The sequence below is a fragment of the Protopterus annectens genome, chromosome 10.part0 (assembly GCF_019279795.1).
Source record: "Protopterus annectens isolate FY-2018-M chromosome 10.part0, PAN1.0, whole genome shotgun sequence".
Classification (NCBI taxonomy): domain Eukaryota; kingdom Metazoa; phylum Chordata; order Ceratodontiformes; family Protopteridae; genus Protopterus; species Protopterus annectens.
The window spans coordinates 1,571,876,961-1,571,882,960 of record NC_056744.1 but is presented as its reverse complement, the minus strand read 5'-3'; the positions used below and the strand labels follow the sequence as shown (position 1 = coordinate 1,571,882,960).

The 6,000-nt window shown below is 45.6% G+C and overlaps 1 protein-coding gene across 1 annotated transcript in view; it reads left to right on the top strand.

The window, feature by feature from the left end:
- The window catches only part of LOC122813744 (serine protease 27-like), a 248,610-nt gene that overhangs the window by 218,555 nt on the left and 24,055 nt on the right, over positions 1 to 6,000 (top strand). The window lies entirely within an intron of this gene.

Below are 6,000 nucleotides of genomic sequence, written 5' to 3'. Positions count from 1 at the left end.
AAAATGCATCAATATCCCCTTTGATAAAACACTCAGTTCCCAGTAAGTACCACATCAATGGGAGCCTAATGAACACTGTAGGCATTATAAGAGATCTGGGGACACAGGTTGACAGTAACTTATCCTTCAACTGCCACATTGTCACTGAGGTCAGGAAGTCTGTCTAAGTGGCACATTGCATTAACAAGTGTTTTGCATCCAGGAAGAAAGAGGTAATGATCTCTGTCTACTGTTCCCTCATTAGACCACTTATCAGGTATTCTGGATCATTTGCCATGTACCTAAGTAGACACCTGCAACAGCTGGAGAGGCCACAGAAGCACTTCACAAAGAGGTTCCTAGGCATTAAACACATGTCCTACACAGACTCAGAAGACTCCAGCTATTCTCTGTGTCATATCACCTAGTTAGAGGCTATGTGTGCTTGACTTACAAAGCCATTTCTGACCCATGCTACATATAAAGATATCCCAATCCCACCACACCACACACTGCAGAGACGTCTACCTCATTATCACAATTGCCACAACATGCTGGTGGGACAGGTCCCTCACCAAGAGACTGCACATGTCCTGAAATACACTTCCCATGCATGTCATGCAGAGCACTGAGCTGACCCTGTTTCAGAGAAATATTGATGAGTGGATGGGTAATAGACAGTTCACCCCCAGGATCACTGCAGTGGCTCTACTCGATACTGGCACTGGGAAGTAACATTGGCTGCCACAATGGCAGGGTCCTTCTGTGGGCTAGACTTGTAAGGGCTCCTGGGCCATTAGCCTACTACACACTTATGAACCTATAAGGGGAATCACATCAGCAGGACTGATAATGTAGGTTAGTGGATGTTAAAGTTATCAAATACTTTGTCTTACAAACAGACACAATTTGACATACACTTATACACACACATACTTGCCAGATGTGAAAGTAGAACCCCTACTTGACTGTTAGTTGTACCATAGTGTTATGCAGTTGTCACACACACCACATAACTTATGGAGTTGAGGCCTGACAACAGGGACTTCTAAGGTGAGTGATATCTGCAGGACTGCTAAAGTGGAAAAGGGGAAGTATATTGGGTTGGAATGGACCCAAAAGCTTAAACTTGTAAACACACACACACACACACACACACACACACACACACACACACACACACACACACAGTTTGACATTTGCCATGACTGAGATTAGAACTCCTACCTAACTAGTTATTTGTACTAGAGTATTACACATTTATCATATGCGCCACAGAGCTTATGGGACTGAGGCCTGAAGAAAGGGACTTTTAAGGTGACTGATATCTGCAGGACTGCTAAAGTAGGGAAAGGGGAAGTGTACTGGGTTTGGATGGATCCAAAAGCTTTAACTTGTAAACGCACACACACTTACTTTGACATTTGCCATGATTGAGATTAGAACTCCTACCTAAGTAGTTATTTGTTTTATAGTGTTACACAGCTATTGCATGAGCCACAGAGATTATAGGGGTGAGGCTTGATGAAAGGTACTTCTATGGTGACAGACATCTTCAGGACTGCTAATATAGGGCAATGGGAAGTGCACTGGGTGGGGAAGGGCTGTTCATTTCTAGATCCTACTGACATTTCTCTCCTGTTCATTCCTAGATCCTACTAACATTTCTGTAAGTGTATGAGCATGCCCAGTATGACCTTCTATAGTACATGTGGGACTCCATTCCAGGAATTGTTCTACTCCAGTCCAGTTTATTTTGTGATACACCCCACCACCACCTCCAACCAAGGAAACCACAGTGAAAAACTTTTCTAAACCAAACTTCACCTTACTTAAGACAGAGGCGATAAGTTTCACAGCCCCCACGTTAAAGGATAATGCTGCCCAAGATGCAGAATCCTTTACAAATGCACTCTGTGAGCACCTACAAGGATGCATGGAGCATGCCATCCCTAGCAAAACCAAGACTCACTCCCCTAAGAGAAGGAAACCAGTCTGGTGGACCCCTGCCATAAACAGGTTATACAATAAAAGGAGGAAACTAGTTCAGAAAAAAGCAAATCCCAAAAATGAAAGTCATCCCTGATCAGTATCAGTAAGAAACTAAGGTCCCTCATAAAATCATCCAAGGCTAACATTGAAAGAAAAATAGCCAAGGATTCGAAAGATAACCACCAAGCCTTCTTTAGCTATGTCAAGAATCTAAGTGGCAACTCACAGATATATTCTGAGCTAGTGCAAAATAGCACAAAATATACTGAACCTAATGATATTGCCAACATCCTGGCAGATAGATTCACTGCAAATTTCACCCACTTCTCACCTCCAAAAGGGCCCACAACAATACCAGAAAAGTGTAGTGTCCCAGAAATCACAGATGCACAGGTGAAAACAGCCCTTTCAAAAGCCAAAAACACAGCATCAATGGAGCAGATGGTGTCCCAGGATGCATCTTGCACGTACTACAGAACGAACTAACCCCCCCCCATCTAAACACACTGTTCAACCTCAACCTCTCCACAGGCTACATGCCCATAGAATGGCACACAGCAATGGTTATTCTGCTCCACAAAGGAGGAGCCACAACTGACCTGGTAACTATCGCCTCATAAGCCTGACTAGCCTGGTCTGCAAGGCTATGGAGCACATCATCATGGAACTCATTAACAAAGACATTGGAAACCTCCAAACACTTGACCCGACCCAGTTTGAATTTGTTAAGGGCAGATCATGCCTACTAAACCTGGTTTACGTCTTTGAGACAGTAACCAAGGCCATAGACAAGGGAAAGGTGGTTCACACAGCCTACCTTGACCTCGCCAAGGTGTTTGACACCATTCCTCACTCAGGTATTATAGAAAAACTCACCAGCCTGAACATAAACCCCTACATCACAAGATGGGTTGCCAACTGACTTACAGACAGAACTCATGTGGTAAGAATAGCAGGCTCCAGGTCCGACTCTAAACCAGTCACAAGTGGTGTCCCACAAGGCTAGGTCCTGGGACCCCTACTGTTCGGCATATACTTCTCAGAAGTGCAGGCTGATGCAGGACGACTATGGCTAACCAAGTTCACCGATGACTGCAAACTGGGAGCCATAATTGACTCTCCGGCTGACACGGACATCCTCCAAAAAGGCCTTACTGAGACAGACACCTTGTGTCAAAGTCATGGCCTCAAGCTAAATGCCAAGAAATGCATAGTCATCCCATTTGGGAAAAACAGAATACCCACAAATTACCACATAGGTGGCAGCCCCCTTAATACAGAAGAGGTAATAAGAGATCTGGGAATCCAGGTAGATAGTAATCTCTCCTTTGACAATCATATTGCCAAAGTAATTAGGAGATCCTTCTATGTGGCCCATCTAATTACTAAAGGGTTCACATCTAGAAATAAAGAGGTTATAGTGCCCCTCTACTCGTCATTCATCAGACCCATCATAGAGTACAATGCCTCATTTGGGATGTACCTCACAAGACACTTCCAACAACTGGAAAGATCACAAAAGTACCTCACCAAGAGGATTACTGGCCAACATATGTCCTATGCAGACCGACTGAAAAAACTCTGGCTGTACTCAGTGGCATATCTCTTACTCAGAGGTGATCTCTGCCTGACTTACAAAGCCATGTCCAACTCAGAATTGATGGACATGCTCCACCTAAAGAAATCCAAGTCACTGCAAGCCATGCGCTCTAGTGAGCAAAACCTCACCACAACAATACTTAGAACATGCTGGAGGGATAGATTCCTGTCACAAAGACTCCCCATGCTTTGGAACAAAATTCCTATCTACATTAGGCAGAGCCCCTCGCCAACACTCTTCAAGAGAAACCTTGATGAGTGGATGGGTAACAGAAAATACACCCCTGGGATCACTTCATTGGCTCTGCTTGACAGAGGCTCAGTTAATTAATCAATGGGGTGGCGAAAGCCGACACATTCTGGCTAGGCTTATAAATGTCCTCGGGCAGATAGCCTACCTACCTATGAACCTATGAACCTATGCCTCTCGACCTGTTGGTGCAGGATATCTGGTGACAGTCTATGCAAACTGGGGGACAATGTGCCATATGGTGATTGTGTCTATTTCTCTCAGTAATTTATGGGTTGCTAGGGTTACAGGGCTTGTTTTAGCAGACATCTGACATATATGCTGTTTGACACTGTCATGTATTGTTTCAGTACCTGGTGACATACCTCCTCTGATCATCACAGTGATTTACCAGAGGAATACAGGGTGGATGATGCACACACCAATATTATGGGCCAAATGCTATGCATTCTTGCACAATCCAGCCTGTTGAGGGGTGTGCCTACAGCCAATTGACTGCTGGAGCTGTGGAAACAGTCCAGCACCTTGGTGATATATTACAATGGTGGAATCTCTGTGCATTTCTGTTCTGGCCTGGTCTGTTTGCCAGTCCACAGTTGGGTAATATAAGTCAGATAGGATCAGGGTGACATGCAGACTTCAGATGAATTTGTAGGGGATAAGATATGGGGGGGGTGTCCTAGGTCAGATATGTTTGCCTATAGCTACCAGTGCTTTGCATAGTGGTCTGCTCAAAGGTTGACTGCACTTGGAGGATTATGTGTGTGTCAGACTGTTTGACCAGCCTGGAGGTGTGTGTTTGTTTGACATATATGTATGGCCCACCTCATTTTGCTTGGCTGACCACATTTTGGGGTCAGGATGTTGCATAGGAAGAGTGACCTATGACCCGCCCAGTTATTTGGCTCACCACATGTACTGCAGTGGTATTTGTCAACTAGGGTGGTACTGCATGGTGTGGGTAGACCAGTACTGGGGATACACTTCCTGCTGTCCCACAGAGCTGTCAGTGGTCTCCTGCTATTCCAGTTGGCCACCCCATTCCCCTTGCATGCTTGATCAATACCATAGATATGCTACCAGAAAATTCCACTCCATTCATTTATTTTGTTAAGAAGACTAGCTTACCTTGTGCCTGAGGCTGTTTTGAGGATGGTGCTTGAGGGCTGACTATGTCAGATGCACACAGTACACTGCCTATACACGGTAAGGTATAGGTGGTGTGATTTTTGGTATCCATTTTACTGTATGTGTGAGTCAGAGAGAGAAGTCAGTCCCTGAGGCCCTACAGTGTCAGTGTATGTGCTATGCATTGCCTCTTTGCCAAGACCAGGGCATACTGGGCATGTCTCCATCTCCCTACAGGGGCAGGCTCAGGATGTTCCTCCTCCGAGTCTCTCTGTACCTGTGGAGACCTTGGCAATGATGGGGGACTGTGTGGCCTTTCCCCATTTTCTTCCTGCTGCAGCTGCTTTTGTAGGATGATATTGTGTAGCATGGTACATACTATGAGCATGTGTGCACATGTGGCTGGAGAGTACTGCAAGGCTCCACTAGATATGTCAAGGCAGCAGAATCATGACTTGAGCATCCCAAACACACTCTCTATAATGATCCTGGTTTGTACATGTGCCTCATTATGGCGTTCTTATGTGGGTGCGTGTGCATTTCTGCTGGGTGTCATCAGCCACAGCTCAAGTGCATAGCCAGCATCCCCCACTAGCTGGCTATATGGCATGTCCCCACTGGCAAACACCCGGTACAGCTGTGACGAATGCCAGATGTGGGAGTCATGATAGCTTCCAGGGCTGCCAGCACACATGTTCAGGATAATGCCCTGGGCATTGCAAACAATCTGGCAGTTGATGGAGTGGAACCTCTTGTGATTTAGGTAGACCCTACCCTGGTCATCAGGTGGTGCTTTGATGTGGATGTGCTTGCAGTCTATAAGCACCCAGTACCTTTGGGTATTCTGCTACATGGTGGAAGAGACGCATATTGCTGGTCCTCTCCTCATGGGTGCTGGGGAAATAAATGTGCTTAGTGGCATGTTGTCGCATGGCATCCAGGAACTGGTGGAGTATCCTGGATGCAGATGCCTGTGAGACTCCCATGATATCCCCAGTTGGTCTTTGGAAAGTACCAGTAGCTAGTATTCTTACAGCTACACATACCTTGGT